The sequence below is a fragment of the Hemitrygon akajei genome, chromosome 14 (genome assembly GCF_048418815.1).
Source record: "Hemitrygon akajei chromosome 14, sHemAka1.3, whole genome shotgun sequence".
In the NCBI taxonomy this organism is placed as follows: domain Eukaryota; kingdom Metazoa; phylum Chordata; class Chondrichthyes; order Myliobatiformes; family Dasyatidae; genus Hemitrygon; species Hemitrygon akajei.
In genome coordinates this window covers 33052028-33079749 of record NC_133137.1, presented here as the reverse complement: position 1 = coordinate 33079749, position 27722 = coordinate 33052028, and the positions used below count along the sequence as shown (strand labels likewise).

At 39.5% G+C, this 27722-nt stretch overlaps 1 protein-coding gene across 4 annotated transcripts in view; it reads left to right on the top strand.

The window, feature by feature from the left end:
* The window catches only part of smtnb (smoothelin b), a 309229-nt gene that overhangs the window by 207308 nt on the left and 74199 nt on the right, over window positions 1-27722 (top strand). The window lies entirely within an intron of this gene.

Here is a 27722-nt window from a genome sequence, read left to right as displayed (position 1 = left end):
ATGCCACACACACAAAATGTTGGAAGAACTCCCCAGGTCAGGCAGCATCTATGGAACTAAAGCGACATTTTGGACTGAGACCCTTCTTCAGGACTGGAAAGAAAGGGGGAAGATGCCAGAATAAAAAGATGGGGAGGGGGGAGGGTAAAGAAGATAGCTAGAAGGTGATAGGTGAAGCCAGGTGGGTAGGAATAAGACCATAAGACATAGGAGCATAATTAGACCATTCAGCCCATTAAGTCATTAAACAAATTATGGAAAGCAGATAATGGAAACACTGAGAAAAAAGAGATAAAAATGAATGTTAGAATATGTCTATGAAGGTTCTCAATCATCCAGGTCATTGTATACCAACCAGTAGTAAATCAAGGCAATTGGACTTGCTGTGTTGTCCACAAAATGTTTTGCCACTCTTTAGTTCTAGTCTATGGTGGGTAGTTTCCGGCTTATAAACTCTGTGAGTTGTTCAAAGGTATAACAATCACATGAGGGTTGTTAAAAGTCATAGAGGTACTGAGAGGTAAAGAAGCCATCTTTGGCAGACTGGAAAACACATCCCTGAACAGAGGGGGTGGTGTATGACATCACCTATCAGCTACTTACAATGCAGTCCTAACATCCTTACCTCAGCATCTCCACAACAGTTCACAGCTCCATTCATGCAAAGATGAGACTAATGACCCTCTCATTCCTTCTAAGACTTTTAATAGCCCTCATGTGATTGTTATACCTTTAAACAAGTTAGAGGTTATAAACCGGAGAACTACCCACCATGGATTAGAACTGAAGAAGCTTCTCGGATGAGTGGCAAAATGTTATCTAGACAACACAGCAAGTCCAGTAGCCTTGATTTACTATTGCTTAAATGTTAGAATATATTACTGCAGTACAATTTTTCCCACCAAGTTGCTTTTATCTTAGTACTGCAGAGACTGATTAGGCTAGAAACTGGGACTAGAGAGAAAAAATACACAATGAGAAATAGACTGAAAAGAGGTATTTGTGGAAATATCCAAAGTTCTTTTGTACTTGAAACATTATGTACAAAAGAACAATCTTTGGATGATGAAATGAACACCAAGTTCTTTCATCCATTGCAGTGTTCACAGCAGCATTCATTTGGTTTGGAAATAGTTTGGGTTAGTGAAGATTGGGGAAGTAGATAAAGTCCGAGTGAATAAAGAGTATCAAGGGGAAATGAGAGTGGATTGGGGAGGTATGAAAATATGGAGGGAGGACTGCACATGGATGAGATTTGAGTAATTAGAGGGAATGGGGGTTTCATGGAACAGCTGATTTTTGGGGGGGGAATTGGTTCAGCAGAGTGATATGGGTCAATTGGGAGTGATAATTATAAAGATAAATACATTATTACTGAGAAGATTTGAGATGGTTGGAGTAATTAATAAGTAAATATCCGAAGGGCGCCTATCTGGAAAAAAATAGGTGCTTTGGACTCCTTGGCAACATTATGACCAGGAATAATTGGATTTATATAATTATTTCTGAAATTAAAGCTTGCTTCAGATCATGGAGCCCACATCATTTATGACCCTCATATAGAGAAGACAGATGTACACAATTAATTCAAACTTTGATATTTTGTGCTGTGCCCAGTAGCCGTTGTGAATGTGGAAGGCTTTAAACAAAAATATTTTGTTTAAAATATTAAATTTTGTTTAAATATTGTTTAAAATATTGTTTAAAATATTAAATAAAAATATTTAAGTTTAAAACAACTAGAGTGCCAAGTAACAATTATGTTTTATAATGTTTCTTTAAAAATAAGATTGTTTCATAGAGTGCTCAAAGATGTTGTAATATATAGTGGACTTACTTACCAGTATACATCTTCCCAGACACTGATTTCTTTAAATCTAATCAGTTTATTATTCTATGCTCACAAGTTGTCCATTATGGCAGTTCATTAATAGTTGGCTACATTAATATGTTCCTCGAGCAGGGATAACAATTCCTCCGATGGCCTCCACTCTGGCTTGAGAACTTTTGACAGTAAGGTTGATCTCTTCTTTCTTGCAACAAGATAACTTGTGCCAATAAGAAAGAAAAAAGTTCTGCATTTGAATGGTACCTTTCACAGATTTGAGTCATCCCAAAGAAGTCATTCTGAAGTGTACTCACCTTTGTAACATAGAAAATGAGGCCATCAAATCACCTACAGTAGGTTCTCACTAATATTATTTACTTAATGAGGTTGTTGAAGGTAAATATTAATCTGGGATAGGACCATTCCTCTGCTTTTATTTGACACAGTACCATAGCATCTCTTAAATTTAGCAAACCTGCCAAAGTTTCTCATCCTTAGATATCATGTTTGACAGTGCAGTGCTTGCTCGTTAATCAAATATCAAATGGCAAAAAAAAATCTGCAGGTGCTGGAAATCTGAAATGGAAACAAATTGCTGGAAGTACTTTGCATATCAGGCAGCATCTGTAGAGAGGAAATCAGAGCTAATTTTATCATTTTAACTGGGTCTATTTCTGATGACCTTTCATCAGAGCAAAGAAAAGTTAGAAAATAACATGTTTTTAGCTGTATAGGAAGGAAAAATGAACAGAGCAAAGGAAGGCCTGTGATAGGATGGAGAACAAATGAAACCAGATGCACAGTGGTGTTGGTGCTGCCTGGGAGAGTTGGTATCACCTGACTGGAAGAGATGTAATTAAATGGAGATAAATGAGAACAGATGAGAAGGAGGGGAGAAAAGAGCCTCAGGACTTGCACCACCAGGTTCAAGGAGTTTCTACCCCTCAGCCATCAGGCTCTTAAATAAAAGGTGATAACTACACTCACTTGCCCCATCATTTGAGATGTTCCCACAACAAATGATCTCACTTTAAGGAGTCTTTATCTCATTATTTCATGTTCTTGTTATTTATTGCTATATATTTATATTTGTATTTGCACAGTTTGTTGTCTTCTGCACGCTGATTGGTCTTTCATTGATCCTGTTATAGTTACTATTCTATAGATTTGCTGAGTATGCCCACAAGAAAATAAATCTCAGGGTTGTATGTGGTGACATATAAGTACTGATAATAAAATTACTTCAAACTTTGAAAATCTGAAGCTGTGATACATAGAACATTTCTGTTGCTGGCAATCTGAAGAAAAGGAAATTCATGGAAAAGGCAAGCAGATAAGACACAAACTGGAAGAAAAAATCTAAGCTAACTATAAAGTTAACATTTATTGGCAAGTTGATGACTTTACAGCCGAATATGTCAAAGGATTCAAAATCAGTTCCGACAGTGACAAGGTTGATTTCACTGAGTTGTTAGGACCACGATAAAAAATGGGTTTCTGTTCCTTGAGTCTGTGTTGGTCTCTGTTGGAAACATGCAAGTGAAAAAAGCAAAGAGGCTAGGGTAGTAGGCAGCCATCGATCCCAGGGGATTATGGGGTGTACCTCTGGTGGACTGTCCTCTTCAGGGAGCAGGCCTGGGCAGGAAAATTTGAAGAACCAGCTGTTGCCCATGAAGCGGGTTGCCTTTTCCACGTCATTGAAGGGAAGGGGAAGCACTGATACAGTTTGGCACCAGTGTTGTCGCAGAGGTTGCCAGAGTGAAGTTGTAAGCAACATCAAACTGCCTTAGGGACCCCAGCTCCAAATTTCTTCCTCTGGGTTTATTCCCGAAGCCTTTCCCGTGAATGGGTATGGCTGTAAGGCAGCGGAAGTTTAAATCCTTCTCCTAAGCGGGCTGCCATCCAAAGCTGACAAACCCCACCTGCCCAAAGCAACAAATCAGTAGAAACAGATCTGCTAAGCCACACATGAAGGCCAAGAGTTGGACTTAGTTGTCAGAGTCTGTTAGAGTTGCACGCCATTTGGAGCACTTTATAGCTAGTGGGAGCTTATCCCCACTACCACCCCTGGCTATGACAACCTTAGGAACCAAGGTTAGGGTAGGAGAATTAAATTGACAGGCAACTAGAAGCTCATGGTCACCCAAGCAAATTAAATAGAGATATACTGCTACACGGTCACCGAAACTGCTATTGATTTCACCAACATAGAGGATATAATTTAAACCATTTTCTATTTACTATATTGCAGTTGGTACTCATGATGTAGTAGTCTTGCCTCAAAGCTTGATATTAATGAGAAGCTGGCATATAAACGCCCATCTATAACCTCAAATTCTGATAGTTTATTTCTTTGTAGAGGGTAAAAATTATTCACCAAAAAATCAATGACTTTTTTCTATATTTAATATAATATTATGTTAACTATAAATAAGAATTCTGATTAGTCCAACTCCTGTACAAATAATGAAATCTACGTGTGACCAGGTGTGACTTTGTTTTGTGTTTCCTAAAATAAATCTGAAGGTCATACTTTTATCCCCAAACAAAGAACTCATTTAAATCTGTAGATTAAAATGTTCAAAAGCTTTGTGAAAAAGATCTCCCAGAGGACAAGCCAGCTAATCTTTTCCTTTTTTTGGCACAAAGCTAGAAAGAATAGACATTATGGAGTTCTAGACTGCTCCACTTTAACAATGCATTACAAACTTTATTCTAAATATATTCTTAAATCTACAATTTCTCAGCACTCTGCTTTGAAATACAAGGAATATTATGCAGAGAAACACTGTAGCTTTTTCGTGATCAAGAGCTTACAAATCTATGACCACCTTACCTGTTTTAATTGTCAAGGGTGGATATTTGCTCCACATGACCTGAGAGCTTAGTGCCCTTATTAAATGGAACTTTTATGTGGAACTGAATCATAGAACACATGAATAATCTCAGTTAATGTCTCAAGCTTCTGTATTACAGTGCAGTATCAGTCTGAGGATCATTAACTTTAATGCCAGATGTGTTTAGCTGTGAAAGGAAGGTTTAGTCATTCTGCTGAAGGTCGCTTGCCTAATTTTAAATTTAATACTATGACATTTGAGTTCAGCACCTTGTGCTAAATAAAGAACTAAACCCCCCCCCCCCCCCGTCTCTTGAAAAAAAAGATTGTGAAACTGTCCAAAACTTTGTCAGAAGTACGAAATGAATATTTCACAGCACCAGTTGTACAATCGGGGTTCAATTACCTAACACTGCCTGTTAGGGGTTTGTATGTTATACCCATGACTGGAGTGCTGTAGCAGGAAAGCAGGATCCATCAACTAGGATTCCCACCACCCAGGCCATGCTCTCTTCTCACAGCTGCCATCAGGAAGAAGGTACAGGAGCCTCAGGGCTTGCACCACCAAGTTCAGGAACAGTTATTACCCCTCATACGACAGGCTCTTGAACCAGTGGGGATAATCACCCATCACTGACACACTTTCAAGGACTCTTCATCTTACGTTCTCATTATTTAGTGCTTCTTTATTTATTTTATTTATTTTTTTCTCTCAGCTCAAGCTGGTAAAACCTGAGGTATGGGCATAGCCAAGCACACTCATCTGTCAATTGCCAGGAGCTTTTGGACTATTCTAGTGGTGTTTAGTATTCTGAAGATTTACATAGATATTACTGTGTAACCCTAATTGCTTAATGCTATAGTGTAGTACCTTTAGGATAATACAACTTGTAGATATTACTATTGGGATCATGTGTACCTTGTTCATGTTACAAAATCTTTCAATTTCCTCTTTGAATTCAGCATATTTCTGGTGATTTTTACCTACTGATTTCTGCAAGTTATGTGTGTTTGAAATGGCTAAATCTATTAAATATGTTGTTCTTGCTTGTTTATCCTGTATTATTATATCTGTGCGGTTATTACGGATTGTCCTATCTGTAAAAATGGATCGGTCATAATATAATTTGTGGTATTCTGACTCTGAAACTGGATCAGGCTTATTTTATAGTAAGGTGTGCTTTCATTCATGAGTTCGTATTTTAAAGCAAGATTTTGATGAATGATCAAACACGAGGAAATCTGCAGATGCTGGAAATTCAAACAGCACACACAAAATGCTGGTGGAACACAGCAGGCCAGGCAGCATCTACAGGGAGAAGCACTGTTGACGTTTCGGGCCGAGACCCTTCGTCAGGACTAACTGAAAAGAGAGATACTAAGAGATTTGAAAGTAGTGGGGGGAGGGGGAAATACAAAATGATAGGAGAAGACCGGAGGGGGTTGGGATGAAGCTAAGAGCTGGAAAGATGATTTGCGAAAGTGATACAGAGCTGGAGAAGGGAAAGGATCATGGGACGGGAGGCCTCGGGAGAAAGAAAGGGCCTCCCCTTGACGAAGGGTCTCGGCCGGAAACGTCGACAGTGCTTCTCCCTGTATATGCTGCCTGGCCTGCTGTGTTCCACCAGCATTTTGTGTGTTTTGATGAATGATGTTTGCCACTTGATTGTGCCTGTATAAGTAATCAGATTGTGTTAAACTTCTACAGGATCCTGTAATGTGTTGGATTGTTTCTGGTTCTTCACAGTAGTTTCTACATTTATCATCTTGAATTTGTTGGTCTTTATTATGTATTTTTTATTTTTTTTGTGTTAGCAACTTGGTCCTGTATTGCTCAAGGAACCCTCTGTACCTGTGACACTTCCTTGTTGACATCTAGTCTGCTCAGATAGTGAGGATGTCTTCCATGAAGGGTTATGCTCTTCCATTGGTTAACTTTTTCTTCAGTAGTAATTATTTCTTCATTTTGCTGGGTTGTAATCTCAGTTTAGTTTAGTGGTGTATACATTTTATCAGAATTGCATATGCTTGTGTGGAGTGCTGATTCCTGTTTTCATTGATGAAGGTATATCCTTAGAAGTTTACATGATTGTTGTGTAGATTTGTAATGTCTGTTAGTCCTCTTTCCTTATTATTATTGTTATTATTTCTCTTTGTCTCCTTTGCATCTGCAGTTTGTTACCTTTTGCACATTGGTTGTTTGTCCGTCCATTTGCTTGTGGTCTTTCATTCATTCTGTTTCTTGGATTTACTGAATATGCCTGCAAGAAAACAAATCTCAGTGTTGTATATGGTGACATACATGTACTTTGGTAATAAATTTACTTCAAACTCTAACTTTGCTACATTGGCGACACTTGGAGACTGCCCAATGCAATCCTTGGTGATTTGACTTAATGTAAATGACACATTTCTCTATATATTTCACTGCACATGTGACAAATAAAGCTAATCTTTAATTTTTAGAAGTAATACAATGGCATTTAGCATACTACTTCATTACACTGAAACTATATTAATCAAGATTAAATGCAAAGTTACAGCTGCTTTATTTTCGCAGTGACCACTAGGAATCAAGTCAGTGATTAAAGAACAGTCTCAGTATAGCAGCAGGAAGGGTTTCCCTGCATTTGAGGGAAACATGGGAGATGGGATGACAGGGCATTTTTCAGTGTGTTCAGGCACAGCTCATTCCCACCACAACATAATGAACTGTCCCAATAATCTCCAGAGCTGTAAATAGCCCCAAGCATTAGAAGCCGTAGCTCTCAAACCACACAGTAAAAGTACAAGAAATAATTCAAATTTTACAGAGAACTAGAATACAGTTGGACATACAACAATTATCATAATATTTATTTTGGAAAAACTTTATTGATATTTAATGGCAGATTAAATCTGGAGCTAAGTTAAGATGAGAATTGTGGCTGTCTTTTTCCTTTCTGCTTCTTTGCCTCCATGTTAGGTTATGTTTAATCTGTATGTGTTGTTTGTTCATATTTTTCCCCTTTGGCATGATAAATTATTGAAGCCCGGGCAATTATGATGCTCTCTGAGGTTAAATTAAAATAGAAAGATATGAGATTTCCTTTGAAGTTACTGTATTTTTTTACACAATTAAATGTGACTGGATTATCTCCTTAGATCATTTATCTGTTACTTCAAATGACTATTTGATAAATTTCCAAAATATAATACCATGGGAACTTTTGTAATGAATATATGAAACTCTGAGTTGGTTATGCCTCCTCCACCTTGTGTTACTTAATCTTATCCATTAGTGTCCACCAGTTTTTGTTCTTTCATTGGTTTTTTTGGTAATTTATTTTAAAAAAGGAGAACAGGAACCTGCAAATTTAGAGTCTTTTTCACAGCCTTAGAAAGTTCTAAAGCTTTTCACAGCTAATTTGGCATTGGCTAGTCATTCTAACACAGAGTAAGGCAGCAACCAATTTGTGCATGGGAAGGTCTTGACAAAAAGAAAATTAACCATATTATTTGTTATATTGATGTTTGAAAAAGTGTGTGAACCTTTTCTTTCAGTAACTGGTGTGACCTCCTTGCATAGCCATAACTTCAACTAAATGCTTCCAGTAAATATTGATCAGGCTTGCACATCAGTTTGGAGGAATTTTAGACTATTCCTCCAATCAAAACTGTTTAAATTTGTCAATATTTTGAGATACCTTGCATAATCAGCCCTCTTCAGGTCATGCCACAGCATCTCAATTGAGTTAAGATCTGGACTCTGACTTGGCCATTTCAAAACACTAATTTTCCTCTTTTTAAACCATTCTGTTGTTGATTTACTCTTGTCTTTCAGATCATTGTCTTGTTGCATTACCCAACTTCTATCAAGCTTCAGGTGATGGACTTCTACCCTGACATTCTCATGTAAAATGCCTTGATACAGTTTTGAATTCATTGTTCACTCAATGACTGTAATCTGTCCAGGCCTTGAGGCAGCAAAGCAGCCCCAAACTATGATGCTTCTTCCACCATGCTTCACAGTTGGGATGAGTTCTTGGTGTTGGTGTGCTGTGCCTTCTTTCCTCCAAGCATAGCAGTGTGCATGCATTTCTGCCAAAAAGTTCAACTTTTGTCTCACCTGTCCATAGATTGTCCGAGAAGCATTGTGGAGCATCAAGGTGGTCATCACAAACTTGAGATGAGCAGCAATGATTTTTTGGAGAACAGTGGTTTCCTCCATGGTGTCCTTCCATGAACACCATTCTTGTTCAGTGTTTTTCTTATAGTGGACACATGAACAGAGACTTTAGCAAGTTCCAGAAATTTCTGCAGGTCTTTTGCTGTTGCCCTTGTTTTTTTTACCTCCTTCAGCATTGCACATTGTGCTCTTGGTGTAATCTTTTTTTTAAATTTTTAAAAAAATTTTTTTAAATTAGTTTTTTAATGCATTTTCTACATTGCTACAGATAAAAAAACCCCAAATCAAAATGAAGAACCTTAATACAGTGCAAAAATAAACATACAATAATAATATAATACAAAAAAAGATTGTTGAGAAAGCACCCAAATTGAAGACATGTAAAATTAGTATCCTCCCCAAGCCCCGCAACAATAAAGAGCTCCAGACCAACCACAACACAATATAGAGAATATAAATCAGGACATTCAAACCCCTAAAGCTGTAAGTACACTTAAAAACAGAAGGTATTAATGCCTACTACCAAAAGAAAAGGAGCTGAAAGCAAGGGACCGAAAAAAAAACCTTAGTTAAGAGGAAGGTTATGAAAGTACTCAATAAAAGGTCCTCAGACCTTATGGAACTTTATATCCGAATTAAGAACTGAATAATGAATTTTTTCAAGGTCTAAGCAGGACATAATATCATTAAGCCATTGAGCATGCGTGGGCGGGGCAACATCTCTCCATCTAAGGAGGATTAAATGTCTAGCCAGGAGAGAAGCAAAAGATAATATTTGACACTTAGTCGGACTCAAACGTAAATCAGTCTCACCCAAAAAACCAAACAGAGCAATTAAAGGGTCAGGTTCTAGGTGGTGATTCAGAATATAAGATAAAGTTATGAAGACATCTTTCCAAAATTTCTCCAAGCTAGGACAGAACCAGTACATATGAATAAGAGAGGCCTCGCCCCTTTTGCATTTATCACAAAGAGGACTAATATTAGGGTAAAATCGAGATAGTTTAGATTTAGACATATGGGCTCTATGAACAATCTTAAACTGTAAAAGGCAATGGCGAGCACAAAGAGAGGTTGAATTAACCGATTTGAGAATTGAGTCCCAAGTCTCATCAGATAAGGAGATATTTAAATCATGCTCCCAAGCCATTCTAATTTTATCCACAGGGGCACGTCGTAAGAGTGCTAATTTATCATGAATAAATGATATTAAACCTTTACCCAGTGGATTAATAGAAATAAATAAATCCATAACATTTTTCTCAGGCATTTCAGGGAAGTTAGGAATTAAAGGGTTAATAAAGTGTCTAATTTGGAGATATCTAAAAAAATGAGCATTAGGCAGATTGAACTTAGCAGAGAGCTGTTGAAAGGATGCGAAATGATTATCAATAAAAAGATCTTCAAAATGTCTTATGCCCTTCCTATACCAATCATGGAATGCTGAATCATACGTAGTAGGTAAAAAAAGGTGATTATGTAAGATAGGGCTAGAAAAGGAAAAACCATAGAAACCATAAAATTTCCTAAACTGAGCCCATATACGCAAAGTGTGTCTAACAAGAGGGTTAACAATTAATCTAGACAAACTACTAGGGAGTACAGAGCCAAGAAGTGCAGAAATAGATAAATCTTTAGTGGAACTCAACTCCATTGCCACCCAATTAGGGCACTCGGGTTGGCCATGGAAAAAAGACCAAAAGGTAGCACAATGTATATTGGCTGCCCAATAATATAAACGAAAGTTAGATAGAGCCATGCCACCCTCTTTTTTTAGATTTTTGGAGATAGACTTTATTAATTCTAGAATGCTTATTCTTTCACAGATATGACAAAATGATAGAGTCTAAGGAATCAAAAAAAGATTTAGGAATAAAAATTGGGATTGATTGAAATAAATATAAAAATTTAGGGAGAACATACATTTTAACAACATTAATATGACCTACCAAAGACATAGATAGAGGTGACCATTGTAACAGACTCTGTTTTATAGTATATGAAAGATTGGCAAAATTTTCACGAAAAAGATCTTTGAACTTCCTTGTGACTGTAATCCCAAGATAAGTAAATTGATTATGAACTACTTTAAAAGGGAGATCGCGAAATGTTAATCCTCGTGCTTCTTTATTAATTGGGAAAAGTTCACTCTTATGTAAATTAAGTTTATAGCCAGAAAACTGGCTAAACTGATCAAGAAGTGAAAACATTGGAGGTAAGGATGTAGACGGATTTGAAAGAAAAAGTAATAAGTCATCGGCATAAAGAGAAACTTTATGCTCAACACCCCCCCTCCAAATCCCGGTCAGTTCAGGACAGTTTCGAAATGCTATCGCCAAAGGTTCTATAGCCAAATGAAAGATAAAGGGACTTAAAGGGCATCCCTGACGAGTGCCACGTTTGAGGTTAAATAACTGGGATTTCTGAAAATTAGTCAAAACAGAGGCAGTAGGACACAGATACAGCAATTTGATCCAAGAGATAAAAAAATTTCTAAAACTGCAAAAAGGTAGTTCCACTCTATACGATCAAATGCTTTCTCCGCATCGAGGGAAATAACACATTCTGGAATTGGTGTAATCTTTGCAGGACACCCACTCCTAGGGAGAGTAGCAACAGTACTGAATTTCCACCATTTAGAGACAATTTCACTTATTGTGGACTGATGATCACTCAGGTCTTTAGAAGTGCTTTTGTAGCCTTTTCTAGTTTCATGCATCTCTACAAGTTTTCTTCTAAGGTCTTCTGAAAGTTGTTTTGATTGAGGCATGGTGCACATAAAGAGATCTTTCTTAGAATGCGCAGGCTCTGTCACAAACAAGAGAAAATCTGCGATGCTGGAAATCCATGCAACCAACACAAGATGCTAGAGGATTGGAGTGAAAAAGCTGAGGAGTAGATTTAAAAGGTGGGGGGGGGGGGAGGGAGAGAGAAATACCAGGTGGTAGGTGAAATCTGGAGGGAGAGAGATGAAGTAAAGAGCTGGTAAGTTGATTAGTGGAAGAGACAGAAGGCCATGGAAGAAAGAAAAAGGGAGAGGAGCACCAGAGAGAGGCGATGGGCAGGCAAGGAGATAAGGTGGGAGAGAGAGGGAAAAGGGGATAGGAAATGGCAAAGGGGGGAGGGCTCTGTCATTAAGCTGACTTTGTGTGTCTTTCTTTTATAAGGCAGGGCACCTCTACAACACACATCTCCAATCTCATCTCATTGACTCCAACCTGATTCCAAATAGGTTTTACAGAAGGCATTACCCCAGAGGCTCACATACTTTTTTGAACCTAGACTGTGATTGTTTAAATGGTGTACTCAGTATTGATGAGAAGAAGTACAATTATTTGTATGTTATTAGTTTAGGCAGATTGTGTTTGTCTATTTTTGTGACTTAGATGAAGATCAGAACACATTTTATGAGTAATTAATGCAGAAAACCAGGTAATTGCAAAGGGGTCACAAATTTTTTCGTGCAACTGTAGGTAGAGATTTGAGATGCATATCAAGGCAAGATGAGCTTTTATGCTGTCTCCTTTGTTCATAAGAGACTTATTGATGGCTGATTGGCTTCTCAGGCTGTAGTATTCTGGGTATAATCTTGTTAACTCATTAAACTATGAGTGCATCATTCTAGACATCCACTCAGATATCCACTCAGGTTCTATGTAAGTTCATTGGAAAGTCGAAATTGTGTTAGAGCTTTCAGTTAGAGAAGGTAACGGGTAATGTACTTTTTTAAGAACCTTTTGCTATTTGTAAATAATTAGCATGGGATTGAAGTGATCTTGTATTGTAAGGTGAGAATTCTATTTCATGTGGATTAAGGCATTTCAGTCAGTCTGAATTTATACTAAAGCATAGGTAGAAAACATCAACAACTTGTGATTTGAAGGAAAACTTTATTTAAGCAATTCAAGCACTTTATTAAGAAATGTTAGGGTCTGATTCAGTCATCCAAAAGTTTTAATGTTTGGATTATAAGTGTATAACAGTATTTCAAAGTAATTTAATTGAATAAACTGTATATGACTGCATTTTGAAAACCCCTTTTTCTTGTTTGGTATCCCTTTTGAACATGATTTGTCATTATTTTGCCATAGATTGATTGTTTACACCAAGCCCGTAAATGTTCATCTTTCCTCCCTAGTTTATTCACAAAGCTGAATTATCCTGCAATGCTATTTCTGTCCCCACACCCTCCACTTATATCTACCCAACACCATGAAGACACAGACAAAGACTCTACTAAAAATAATATCAGTGGCATGGGCTTGAACTTGCCCTTTCTTCATTTGGAAGCCTGAATATCTGTCTGACCCACAGCTGTGTCCATTGCTTTCTTTAAGTCTAGACCTACATATTTTCCAGGAGAGAATTCCTGAATGAATATCTTCCACAGCTTGATAACAGTGTGGTCATATACAATTCTTCTTCTGCTGCATTAATTAAGGTTAGTTTCATTCAGTGCTAACCTGAATTAACTATGATTCCTGAAGTGTATAGCCAGTATCACATCAAGTCAAATTAATACAATGAAGTTCCCAAAGAAGAAATAAGTAAACTCAGAAGATAATCAGACTATAAATTGCACAAATATTCCATATACTTTGAGAACCTGCAACATATGATTCTGTGGAAAATCAAAAGAGTATGAATCTATGCATTAAAAGGGAGGAGGGAACTTAACTAAAGAAGGCTATTGGGTCCAGTGTACAAATATTGTATCTTCCAGTCAGAATAAACATTCTATGAAGAACAGCTTTTAAAAATAAGCTGAAATTGTATGTCCTCCATTGTGTACTTTCAATGTGAGTGATTATTTTATCAAATTGAGTATTATGGTATTATAATACACAGAGCAAATAGTATTTGATGATTGTGGATTATTTTGCTGTTTAAAAGGCGTATTAACAGATTAATTTACTTAGCATGATTCTAAACACTAAATGGAGACTTAATTACAGAGCTAGTTGGTAATAAAGAATGTATTTTATATTATCATTCTTCTCAAAAAGTGTACTTTGATCTTTTCTACTAATTGTGATATGGTTGTAGTTCAAATGAGACCGTTCAATTTCAGCAATGAGCAGATAACAGCAGCAGTTGAAGAGTAATTAATTTTAGTTATAATAAGATTACGAAAGATCAAAATTCTAAGATAGCCAATGCTGATGGAAAAAATCTAGTAATAAGTAAAATACAGAAGGAACAGTTTGTTTATACAAGTTATTGAAGAGGGCTTAAGGCTGATTTGCATATCTTAGCCATCAAGGAGTTAAGAGCTTAAGTTTTGTCCTTGAAAATGAACTCCAGCATTCTTTCTTTATATAACAGACATAACAGATGGCAGGTCCTGTGGCCAGATCACATGGTTTGAACTGAAATGTTCTTGTGGCATATCACCTCTGAATCCATTGTTGCTTTGTAAAATACACTAACCTACTCATTATTTGTATTGGAGATGTATAACTCTGGGGCTCTGAGGTTGATAAAGGTTAGGGATATTTTTAAGTGTGTCAAGTATTCTAAAATTTTCAAATGTAATAAAAGGAGTGGCACAGTAGCCTAGTGGTTAACACAACGCTTTACAGTAGAGGCAGCCTGGGTTCATTTACTGCCACTATCTTTTCTCCCCGTGACTACATGGGTTTCCTCTGGGTGTTCCGGTTTGCTCTCTCAGTTCAAAGATGTACTAGTTTCTAGGTTAGTTGGTTATTGTAAATTCTTCTGTGATTAGGCTAGGGTTAAATCTGGAATTGCTGGGTGGCGTGGCTCAAAGGGGCCAGAAGGGCCTATTCCATGCTGTATCTCAATAAATAAATAAATACCGTTTGCAGGGCGCGGGATCTTGTGTGTTGTATGACAATTTTTCTTTTCCTTTCAAATTGTTTTCATCTTGTAGCTTTGTAGAGGTACAAACAATAATATAATGATGTGAATAATGAAGTGTTGGGGATCATAGTCGGTACTTTCTGTGACCATCTCTTTAACTGAAAAATTGGAAAAGAAGCAATGGATGTCCAAGGAGAGGAAAGAAATTAAGTCAAATCAGATATAAGATGAGATAGATAAAAGAGGGACTGAATGGATTTAAGAGAGAGGGAATAGAAAATTAAAACTAAGATGTTTTTTAAAATGTAAGAAACTTGATGACATATTAACTTTCGGACTTGAAATAAATTGAATTGTTCCCTTTCTGGAGCTGGATGGAGTGGGGTGAGGTGCATGGGGAGCTCTACTGAATTGGTATATTAAATTACATGGTAAGAAGTTTAGCAATAAATGGGCATATATTTTACATTTATATTCCCATATGTGGATGAGATAACATAGACTAACTTACCTTTTATTGCATGAGAGAGAGGGGCGAAAAGCTGGTGAAAAGCTAGGGAGAGTAGCTACAGAAAGGGCAAAGCATTGGCAGAAGGTGAAAAAGCCATTCAAATGACCAATTTGTGCTGTGGGTTTTTATTTTGTTTAGCTACAGAGTACGGTAACAGGTTCTTCCTGCCCAATTACACCGTTGTAATTAAATCCATGTTATTTTTGTGTCCTGTGGAAACTGCCTGACTTGCAATGGATAATCACTTCCTGTGATTCATAGAGTAACAGGTGGATATGCTGGCTCATTGAAGGAGTATCCATTTGATCCTACTTATATCTGCTGTTCAATTTTAGCTCTTTAATCCCCCCCCTTTAAATATACATTTATTTTCCTCTGGAGAGCTATTATTGAATTTGTTACTATGATCTGCTAAAGGCTTTTGGCCCAAAACATCAATTGTACTCTTTTCCTAGATACTGCTGGGCCTGCTGAGTTTCTCCAGTATTTTGTGTGTGTTGCTCGGATTTCCAACATCTGCGGATTTTCTCTTGTTTGTGAGTGGCTTTTTCTTTGCCACTCTCCCTTAAAGCTGCGATTAGTGAAGCAAGCCGGTAACAGTTGTTGTATGTGCATTATCTCACATCTCAACCACAGAAGCTTGTAACTCCTCCAGAGATTTCATAAGTCTCTTGGTGGCCTCCCTCACTAGTTACTTTCTTGCATGGTCGCTCAGGTTTTGAGGATGGCCTGCTCTAGGCAGATTTACAGCTATGCCATATTCTTTGTATTTCTTGATGACTGACTTAACTGTACTCCAAGGGAGATTCAATGACACTAGACACTAGAATACTACAGGACAGTCCAGGCCCTTCAGCCCCCGATGTTGTGCCAACCCATATTTTCCTTAAAAAAAGTACTAAACCCACACTACCCCGTAACCCTCTATTTTTCTTTCATCTATGTGCCTGTCCAAGAGGCTCTTAAATACCCCTAATGTTTAAGCCTCCACCACCATCCCTGGCAAGTCATTCCAGGCACCCACATCCCACTGTGTAAAAAACTTACCCCTGATGTCTCCCCTAAACTTCTCTCCCTTTGTACATATGCCCTCTGGTGTTTGCTATTCATGCTCTGGGAAACAGGTACTGACTATCCACCCTATCTATGCCTCTCATAATCTTGTAGACCTCTATCAAGTCACCGTTCATCCTTCTACACTCCAAAGAGAAAAGTCCCAGCTCTGCTAACCTTGCCTCTTAAGGCTTGTTTTCCAGTTCAGGCAACATCCTGGTAAACCTCCTCTGCACCCTCTCCATAGCTTCCACATCCTTCCTATAATGAGGTGACCAGAACTGAACACAATACTCTTAAGTGTGGTCTCACCAGAGATTTGTAGAGTTGCAACATGACCTCTCTACTCTTGAACTCAATCCCCATATTAATGAAGCCTAGCATCCCATAGGCCTTCTTAACTATCCTATCAACCCGTGCAGCGACCTTGAGGGATGTATGGATTTGTACCCCAAGGTCCCTCTGTTCATCCACACCCTTAAGTAACTGACCATTAACCCTGTACTCAGCCTTCTGATGTGTTCTTTCCAAAATACATCACCTCATACTTATCCAGATTGAACTCCATCTACCACTTTCAACTCTGCAGCCTGTCTATATCCTCTTGTAACCTTCGACAACCTACAGCTCTATCCACAACTCCTCCAATCTTTGTGTCATCTGCAAACTTAACTCACCCACCCTTCTGCCTCTTCATTCATGTCATTTATAAAAATCACAAAGAGCAGGGGCCCCAGGACAGATTCTGCGGCACTCCACTAGTCACTGATCTCCAGGCAGAGTATTTTCCTTCCACTACTACCCTCTGCTTTCATCCTTTAAGATTATTTATTATCCAAACAGCCAAGGTTCCACTGATCCCATGCCTCATGACTTTCTGGATGAGTCTCTCATGGGGGACCTTGTCAAATGCCTTGCTAAAATCCATGTAGACCACATCTACCAGCCTACCCTCATCAATTTCTTTTGTTACCTCTTCAAAAAACTCAATTAGGCTCGTGAGGCACGACCTTCCCTTCACAAAGCCATGTTAACTATCCTTGAGTAGACTGTACTTCTCCAAATGCTCGTAGATCCTATCCTTAAGGATCTTTTCCAATAGTTTGCAGACCACTGACGTAAGACTCATCGGTCTATAGTTCCCAGGATTCTCCCTATTACCTTTTTTTAAACAAGGGAACTACATTTGCCATTCTCCAGTCTTCTGGCAGCTCCCTTGCAGCCAAAGAGGTTTTAAAGATCATAGCTACTGCTCTAGCGATCTCTTCTCTCACTTCCCACAGCAACCTGGGGTATATCACATCCAGCCCTGGGGACTTATCAATCTTGATGTTTTTAAGAAGATCCAACACTTCTTCTTCCTTAATCTCCACATTGTCTAGCATACAGGCCTGTTCTATTTCAACCTCACCCTGATCAAGGTCTTTTTCACTTGTGAATACTGAAGTAAAGTACACATTTAGGACCTCCCCAACCTCCTCTGCCTCCAGGCACATGTTGCCATCTTTATCCTTTAGTGGCCCCACCTTTATTCTTGTCATCCTTCTGTTCCTCACATACACATAGAATACCTTGGGGTTCTCCTTCATCCTACATGCCAAGGCCTTCTCTTTCCCCCTTCGAGCTCTCCTAAGTCCTTTCTTAAGCTCCTTCCTGCTTACCCTATATTTCTCAAGAGCCCCTCCTGCTTCCTGCTTCCTATATCTAACATTTGCTTCTTTCTTCTTGACGAATTACCTCACATGTTTCATCAGCCATGGTTCCCTTTTCCTACCATTTTTTCCTTGTCTCAGTGGGACAAACTTATCCTGAACCCAGCACAAGTGGTCCCTGAACTTCCTTCACATTACTTCTGTGCTTTCATCCTTGAACATCTGTTTCCAATTTACTCTCGCTAGTTCCTGCTTCATCTCTTCAGAGTTAGCCCTTCCCCAGTTAAGCACTTTCCCATTTTGTCTGTTTTTATCCTTTTCCATAGATATGCTGAAGCTAAGGGAGTTGTGGTCACTCTCACCAAATTGCTCCCCCACCAAGAGCTCTGCCACCTGACCAGGTTCATTACCCAGAATTAGATCTAGTATGGCCTCTCCTCTCGTTGGCTGGTCCATATACTGTGTTAGGAATCTTTCTTGAACGCACCTGACCCCCATCTATCCCCCTTGCAGTCAGGAGGTGCCAGTCAATATGAGGGAAGTTGAAATCACCCATAACTACAACCCTGTATTTCCTGCACCATTCTAAGATCGGCCTGCTTATCTGCTCCTCGGTGTCCCGAGGGCTATTTGGGGGCCTATAGACTACTCCCAGCACAGTGATTGATCCCTTCCTATTTCTGACTTTCATCCACACCGACTCAGTGGACACTCCCTCTGCAGCGTCCTCCCTTTCTATAGTTGTGATACTATCAGTAATGCTATACCCCCCACCTTTTCTACCTCCCATCCTATTCCTTTTAAAACACCTAAACCCCGGTACCTGCATCAGCTAATCCTGCCCTTCCTCCAGCCAAGTTTCAGTAATGGTCACAACATCTTAGTTCCAGGTACTGATCCTTGCTCTAAGTTCATCCCCTTTATTTCTAATACTCCTAGCATTGAAATAGACACATTTCAACCCCTCTAACTGGCTACATTTACGTTTTGTCCCCTGCCTGTCCTTCCTCACCAACTCGGAACACATAGCATCATGCCCTTGTCCTTCTACCCTAGTCTCTGCACTCACATTCTGATTCCCAACCCCCTGCCAAACTAGATTAAACTCTCCCCAACAGCTCTAATAAACCTGCTCACCAGGTGCAGCCTGTGTTATGGTCTGGTCCGAAGTCCGCGTCCCGGTTCTTGATCCGGTCCACGGACTCCGGACCAGGTGCAGCCCGTGTTATGGTCTGGTCCGAAGTCCGCGTCCCGGTTCTTGATCCGGTCCACGGACTCCGGACCAGGTGCAGCCCGTGTTATGGTCTGGTCCGAAGTCCGCGTCCCGGTTCTTGATCCGGTCCACGGACTCCGGACTCCGGGTCCTTCGACCACCCCTCGTTTCACCTTGAGCTCAAATAGTCACACCTGAGGATCATCTTAACTTGGTTGGGCTCAAGGAGGTGCACCTGATGCCTATTGGTTGGCTGTGAATATAAGGGGCTCTGGGAGTGAGTATTGTTGGGTTGTTGGGTGGGTGGGTGGGGTCATCCTGTCTGTTCTGGCTTGGAGTATCACCATTAACTATGAGCTCTGTAAGTGAGGTATAGAATGGGCTGCTCTGTAGCCTGCCTGAGTCTTCTGGCTGCAGTGAGTCTTGAAGTCACTCTGGACTGAGCTCCCTTCCTATCCCTTGCCTCTGTCGGGTAAGCCAGGCTGGATTGCTGTTGCTCGGCGGAGGGCTCTGCCCCTTCCTATCCCTTGCCTCTGTTGGGTAAGGCAGGCTGGATTGCTGTTGCTTGGTGGAGGGCTCTGCCCCTTCCTATCCCTTGCCTCTGTTGGGTAAGGCAGGCTGGATTGCTGTTGCTCGGTGGAGGGCTCTGCCCCTTCCTATCCCTTGCCTCTGTTGGATAAGCCAGGCTGGACTGCTGTTGCCTAGTGGAGGACTCTGCCCCTTCCTATCCCTTGCCTCTGATGGGTTGTGCCCCAGGACCTGCCCAGGCCCCTGTGTCCTGCCTGGGAGGTCTGGGCCCTGCCCAGGAGTTCTGTGGCCTGCCCAGAGGACTCTGCCCCTTCCTATCCCTTGCCTCCAATGGGTTGTGCCCTATGACCTGCCCAGGAGTTCTGCGGCCCACCCAGGGGGCTATCCTCCCAGCCTCAAGACGAGCCTTGAGAGCATCTCTGAACTCCAGGATCCTCTCTGAATGCCACGGTCTCCATGAACGCCACGGTCTCCACACCTTGTCCTATCATTTAGCTTGTCCCGTCCTGCCCCCAGTACTTCAGTGCCTGTGTCCTGCATTTGGGTCCAGTCTCACGTCCCCTTATGACAGCCCGTCCTTCTTGTACAGGTCAGACCTTCCCAAGAAGCGATCCCAATGATCCAGAAATCTGAACTCCTGCCCCCTGCACCAACTCTTCAGCCATACATTCATCTGCCATAACTTCCTGTTCCTACCTTCTGTCTCATGACACAGGCAGCAATCCCAAGATTACTACCCTTGAGATCCTGCTTTTTAACTTCTTCCCTAGCTGCCTATGTTCCTTCTTCTGGACCTCATCCCTACTCCTATCTATGTCATTGGTCCCCAAGTGGACCATGACATCTGGCTGCTCCCCCTCCGGAGAATACCGAGAACTCGATCCGAGATATCACGGACCCTGGCACCCGGGAGGCAACAGACCATCCAGGGTTCTCAATCTCTCTCACAGAACCTCTTATCCATCCCCCGAACTATCAAATCCCCTATCATTGCTGCTCTCCTCTTTTCCCTCCTTTCTTTCTGAGCTGAGGGTCCAGTCTCAGTGACAGAGATGTGACCACTACAACTTGTCCCTGGTAGGTCATCCTCACTAACAGTGTCCAAAACAGTATACTTATTGTTGATGGGAGCAGCTACAGTGGTGCTCTGCTCTTTTTGTCTATTCCCCTTCCCTTTCCAAGTGACTTAGAAATTTTCTTGTATCCATCTCCTGACTTGTGCTTTTCAATAACCTTTTTGTGGAGTTGCTTGGAGTGTTCTTTTGTCTTCATGGTGTGTCTTTTGCCATGATACTGCCGAGCCAACAGTTGGACGTTCCAGATTCCTGGATATTTTAACTACATTCAATTGAAACACATAGACTGTACACAAGGCTCCAAAAAGAGATCTCCATTTAACTAATTATGTGACTTCTAAAACCAATTAGCTGCACCAATATTAATGATTTGGTGTATCATATTAAAGGGGGGTGAATACTTATACAATCAATTATTGTGTTTTATATTTGTAATTCATTTGGATAACTTTGTAGAGAACTGTTTTCACCTTGACATGAGTCTTCTCCTGTTGATCAATGTCAAAAAAACCAAATTAAATTTGCTGTGATCTAATGTTATAAAACTGGAAAAATTCCAAGTGGGGTGAATAATTTTTATAGACACTGTACATCTCCCTCATACCTTTGCAGTACCATTTTATGTGGCACCTTTCTGAATGTTTCTCTGGAAATTCCCCCTTTTCTCTAAGTGTTTGTTGTACCTTTAAATAACTTTTTGTGTATATTTTCCCTTATTTTGCTTTTTTGTTATATTTATCCTACTTCTGCATATCTGGTTACCAAGACTTTACAACTAAGAACAGTTGCACCTTAAAATATGAGCTAGAAGTGCTGTTTCCCTCACATCTCCAATGACCTAGTTTCATTGCAAGCCTCTGCTGCTGCCTTTGTGGATTTGCACTTTTTTTCTCACACTGCATGTATTTCCACTAAGTTCCTGTTCACGTTCAATAGAATAACTGGCTAAGGCAACAGTCGTTGGAAGAATCAGTGGGCATGTGCAAGAGAGTAGGTTTCAGCGAAATATGTGGTGAAAGAGATAAGTGGAAGTTAAATTGCTGCACCTCAGCCTGGAGTGGATACACCAATGCCCTTGAATGGAAAATCCTACAAGAAGTAGTGGATATGGCCCAGTCCATCACAGGTAAAGTCCTTTCAATGATTGAGCACATCTACTTGAAACACCATTGCAGGAAAGCAGCATCAATCATCCTACCACCCAGGACATGCTCACTTCTTGCTCCTGCAAGAAGGTACAGAAGTCTCAGGACTCACACCACCTCAACCATCAGGCTCTTGAACCAAGGAGGATAACTACATTCCATTTCATGTGCCCCATCATTGAAATGCTCTCACAATCAGTGGACTCACTTTCAAGGACTCTTCATCTAATTTTCTTGATATTTATTGCTCATTTTTAAAATTATTATAACTTCATTTTCTATTTGCCAGTTTGTTGTCTTCTGAACTCTGGTTGAACCTCCAAGTTGGGTGTTTTTTCATTGATTCTGTTATAACCATATAACAATTACAGCACGGAAACAGGTAATCTCGGCCCTTCTAGTCCGTGCCGAATGCTTACTCTCACCTAGTCCCACCTACCTGCACTCAGCTCATAACCCTCCATTCCTTTCCTGTCCATATACCTATCCAATTTTTTTTAAATGACAAAATCCAGCCTGCCTCTACCACTTCTACTGGAAGCTCGTTCCATACAGCTACTACTCTCTGAGTAAAGAAGTTCCCCCTCGTGTTAACCCTAAACTTTTGTCCCTTAACTCTCAACTCATGTCCTCTTGTTTGAATCTCCTCTACTCTCAATGGAATATGGTTATTATTCTATAGATTTATTGAAAATGAATCTCAGGTTTATATATGGTAACATAAATGTACTTTGATAATAAATTTACTTTGATCTTTGAGCTTTGATGGGGTTACTCTGAGTTGGCATAAGACTCAGTGGGTTGAATGACATATTTTCTTAGTTCATTAAAGAAATAAGAAAATAAGATTTTTGTACCTCTGTCAAATTTCTTTTTAACTTTCTTGTCTCCAAAACAAACAGTCCCAACTTTTTAACATTATTCACTTTATGAAAGTCCCATGCTTCTTGACATAATTTAAGTAAATCTGTTTGGCATAGTATCCAAGGTCTTGGCATCTTTCTTGAGCATGTGCTGTGCCGAACTAGCCCCAGAAGTCTGGCTGTGTTGAAAACTGTTTAATGGAGGTTTAGCATAACTTCTAATGAAGGATTGCAAATCTGAACTTTCCACAGATGCTGAATGACCTACTAAGTGTATGCAGCATTTTCCGATTTTGAATGGCTTTGTAACTTGCTACTCAACTTACCCTGCAAAGATTTGTGTACATGTGTTCCCAGGTTTTTATATTCCTGCACTGCCTTTAAAGTTTGCTGGATCTTTCCCCAATGAGTTCCTCCTACAACATTAACAACTTGCATATGTACAGCATCTTTAACACAGTAAAACAAATTCCTCATAAAATGAGCTTCACTGCTAAATGGTTCCAACTTCATCACTGTCTGTGTCCTGTTATTGTCTTTTGTTATATTCATTGCTATTTTCTTTTCCCAGCTTTCATAACATCTACAAAATTCTGAAGGTATGCCCAATATACCTAGGTCCATTTAATGTGTAATTTCTTATTTCTTATGTGCTTATGTTTTGTTAATATTCAGTACATGTACACACAATCAGAAGTTTTATTAGTTATTTCATGGTTGCATATTAAACTTTTATTTGTTTAACTTAATAATAAAATGCAATATTTTATTTATTATGTTATTTTTTCCCTGAAGTTTGGAACAATAAGCCTTCAAGTCTTATTTCTACTTAAATTTCTGCATATTATGGATAAGCTTTAGATATGATACTTCTTTGACAGCTGCAACTTACTTATGCAGTACACTCAGTGGCCACTTTATTAGGAACCTTCTCTACCTAATACAGTGGCCTCTAAGTGTATGTTCATGGTATTCTACTGCTGTAGCCCATCTGCTTCAAGGTTTGACGTGATGTGTATTCAGAGAGGTTATTTGAGTTGCTGTTGCCTTCCTGTCAGCTGGCTATTCTCCTCTGACCTCTCTTAACAAGGCAGAACTGCTGCACAGTGGATTTTTTTGGGTTTTTTTTGTGTGACTCTCTGTAAACTCTAGAGACTGTTGTGTGTGAAAATTCCAAGAGATCAGTAATTTTTGAGATACTCAAACCACCAACAATCACTCTACTGTCAAAGTCACTTAAATGCATTGCTTCCCCGTTCTGATGTTTGGTCTGAACTACAACTGAACCTCCTGACCATGTCTGCATGCTTTTATGCATTGAGTTGCTGCCACGTGATTGGCTGATTAGATATTTGCATTAATGAGCAGGTGTACAGGTGTGCCGCTGAGTGTATATCCCAGCTTTACAGAGCTTCACCAAACATAACCAGTGTAAAAGAAAAAAAACTAAACATTCATTAACACCCACTTAGTAGGGCTAATCCATTATTACATGGTGCATTAATAATTGTATGCTTCCCGCTTAAACATTAATTGACACTTGACATATAAGGTTTTGGGTGACAGTTAGTCAGGGGTACTTGGGGATTAAGTTGAGAAATCAGCACCTAAGGGAGAAAATATCAGGATCTTTGCTCACTGTGGAATTAAAATGCATTTTTCTTGATGCAAAGGAATCCTGCACTGATATCTAAATGTCTGAGCCCCCTAAGTTCAATTCAGTTTTTGACCTTTCTAGGTGATTGTCATTTACCATTTACCATTGGTGTACTTTTGGCATCATATACTCCAATGACATTAATGATAAAGCTATATGCAGTAAACAAAATTTGTCTGCAATGTGATTTTGAACCTCACTAGTCTGAAAAATGATCCCTCTTATATGATTACAGAACCAGATCTTTCTAAATCCACTTCCCTTGAAACCATGTCATTTAAAGAGCTGATACTAAAAATAAATTCTTTGACTTCTCTGAGATTTGTGAACTCGTGACCTCAAACACATTATTGTAGTTCCACCTGGATTGCTTTGTCTCTGAAGGTCAAATTCATGGTATCAGCTTCCTGGCCTCAGAATTATTCCAGGTTGTTGTTCCTAAATGCCTGCAGTAGCAAGAACTTTTAAATAGATCAAAAGAATGTGCTGTGCTGAAGCTACAGATATGGCAGTGCACACGGTCATAATGCCAATCAAGTACACTCTTCAGAGGGCACTGGAATTTCTATGCCATGCTCTTCTCAGGATAAATGCAGGAACTCTTGCTATTTCTAAATCATGCTGATAACAAAATTAACAACTAAATACGTGTGATTAAATCTAATCACTTCACTTGGTATGCAATGACTTTAGTATTACTAAGTTCTGGAGGTGAGTGTTGACCGGAATATTGACTGGACCATTCACATCAAAACCATAGCTATAGGAACAGGTTAGAGACTTGGTATCCTGTAGTGAATGACTTTATATCTAACCCACTGTAAACAGACTTGGATAAATCGGCACAGAAATATTCTTACTTATTGACAAAATACCCGTATGTTCTAAATCCACTCCCCTTGAAACCATGCTATTTAAAGAGCCAATGTTAAAACTAATTCTTTGGTCTCTCCAAAATCTATGAAGTGCTGCAACCTCACAGTCACATAGATGTACTTAGGGTGACTTGTCAATGGAGGTGAAATTCATGGTTTCTTTCATCTTTCCATCCTCAGTTATTCTAATTGGTTCTTTTGATTTGTGCCACATCTCACTGCTTGCTGGTCATGGGTACTATAAAGAGTTCCCCCATTCCATGGTCTGCCATAGCTGATCCCCTTCATACCACCATGTTCCTGTTCTCTCTCCACATTGCTAGACACATCTCATATACAGAAAATCTACCTACTTCCTCTTAAATATGATCTGAAATTTTGCCTCCACTTCCCTCAGTGTTAGAGCATTCCACAAGCTGGACACCTTCTAAGTAAAGATATTTCTCATCACCTCAAACCTAAATGTCGAAACCTGAATCCCAAAATTGTGTTCCCTGGGATGTAATTTTCCCTGCTTTCAGTAGGTTTAACTGTATCAGAGTTTTGTGCATCTACTCTCATTTTTCTGAACTCTGGTGAACGCTGACCTAGTCAACCTTGTATGACCATTTGTTGACCCAGAGATCAATGTGGTGAATCTTCACAGAATTCCTTCTATAGCATGTATATTCTTTTTGAATACCATGACTACAGGCAGTTCTTTGGGCACTGTTAAGTGTAACAAGATCCTCGGTCCTGTATTGCAAACTTCCTGCAACATATTTTCCTGAACCTCTTGTTGCACTTGCACGTCAAGGTCCCTTTGTACATTGATGTTTCCCAATGGAACACCTTTAAAATAATATTCTGCCTTTCACTTTTTCCAGCTGAAGTGGATACCTTCACCTTTAATACATGTATCACATATTTGCCCACACACTCATCTAAATCACCTTGAAGCTGTTTTGAGTCTTCCTCATCAGCAACAATCAAAACTAGGTTTGAGTCATCAGTAGTTATAGGAACTTGAAATTCAGTTTCCTTATCCAAAGCATTGACATATATTGTGTATAGCTTAGCCACAAGTGCTGGTCTCTGCAGTACGCTGTTAGTTGCTTTCTATCATCTCCGAAGAACCTTATTTATTAATGTAGTTTACTATCTTTTAATGTTTTTAGTCCTTGAAGTATCATCATCAATATGTGCCATGCCAGATGTAGGCAATCATGTTGGCCATGTTTGTAATTGTCAAATCTTTCTACAGAAGTGGTTTGCCATTATTGCCTTCTGGGCAGTGTCTTTACACGATGGGTGACCCCAGCCATTATCAATTCAGTTCAGCAGAGATTGTCTGCCTGGCATCAGTGGTCACTTAAGGAGGACTTGTCATATGCACTAGCTGCTCTTATGATCATCCACCATCTGCTTCCATGCCACCACCCCTGAAGTATATGACTTTAATTACAAGTATTTTAATTTTGCATCAGATTGGAGGGCTTGATTAAATAATGTTCAAATACACCATCATTCATAGGTTCTTTATCTCCTTAGTTATATCCTCAAAAAAAAACTCCAGTGGGTTTGTCATCCAGTTTCCTTTTCATAAATCCATGCTGACTTTGCTTAATCTTCTTTGTAATTTCTGAATGTCCTGTTGTACATCCTTTTAATAGGCTTGAGCACTTTCTGTAATATGGATGTTTGGCTAACTGGTCTGTTGATATCTATTTTCTCTCACCACCTTTATAAATAGTGAGAATCTGATAGGAGAAAGGGAGGGAGGAGAGGACCTGGGGGAAGTAATAGGCAGGTGAGAAGTAAAAGGTCAGAGTGGGGAGCAGAGGAAGGGGATGAGGGAATGGGGAATACGTTCGCTGGAAGGAAAAATTGATATTCTCGCCATCAGATTGGGGGATACGCAAATGGAAGGTGAAGGTGGGCTCATCTTGGCACAAGAGGAGATCATGGATTGACACATTGGAACATGAATGGGAATCAGAATTGAAATGTTTGGCCACTGGGAAGTCCTGCTTGTGGCGGATGGTACAGAGGTGCTCATCATTTATCGGTGTTGTATGATTGCTGAAGCTATATACTGGAAACCTCTACCTCACAATATGGTAGGAATATCTTCACCACAAGCTCTACAGTATTTCAGGAAAAAAAAACACTGATTTCTCAAGGACAAACGGAAAAGTGCAATAAATGTCAGTTCTACAGTAATCCCCTCAGTCCATAAATGAATAAAATAAATAGGGAATGATAAACAAATTAGTATGGTAGCCTTGAAATATGAGTTGGGTGTAATAAATAACTGAATGAATCAAAGGCAGATGAAATTTAATCATACAAGTGGTATTACAGATGGAAGAAAAGCAGTCAGTGTAACTTTCCTCAATTAGCTTAGGATGTTGAAAGAGATCTTAAGAGTATTAATAGGCCCAGTAAGCAACATCGACAAACTATAAAATAAAAATGAAATGAAATTGCTGATAACACTCAGCAATTCGGGTAG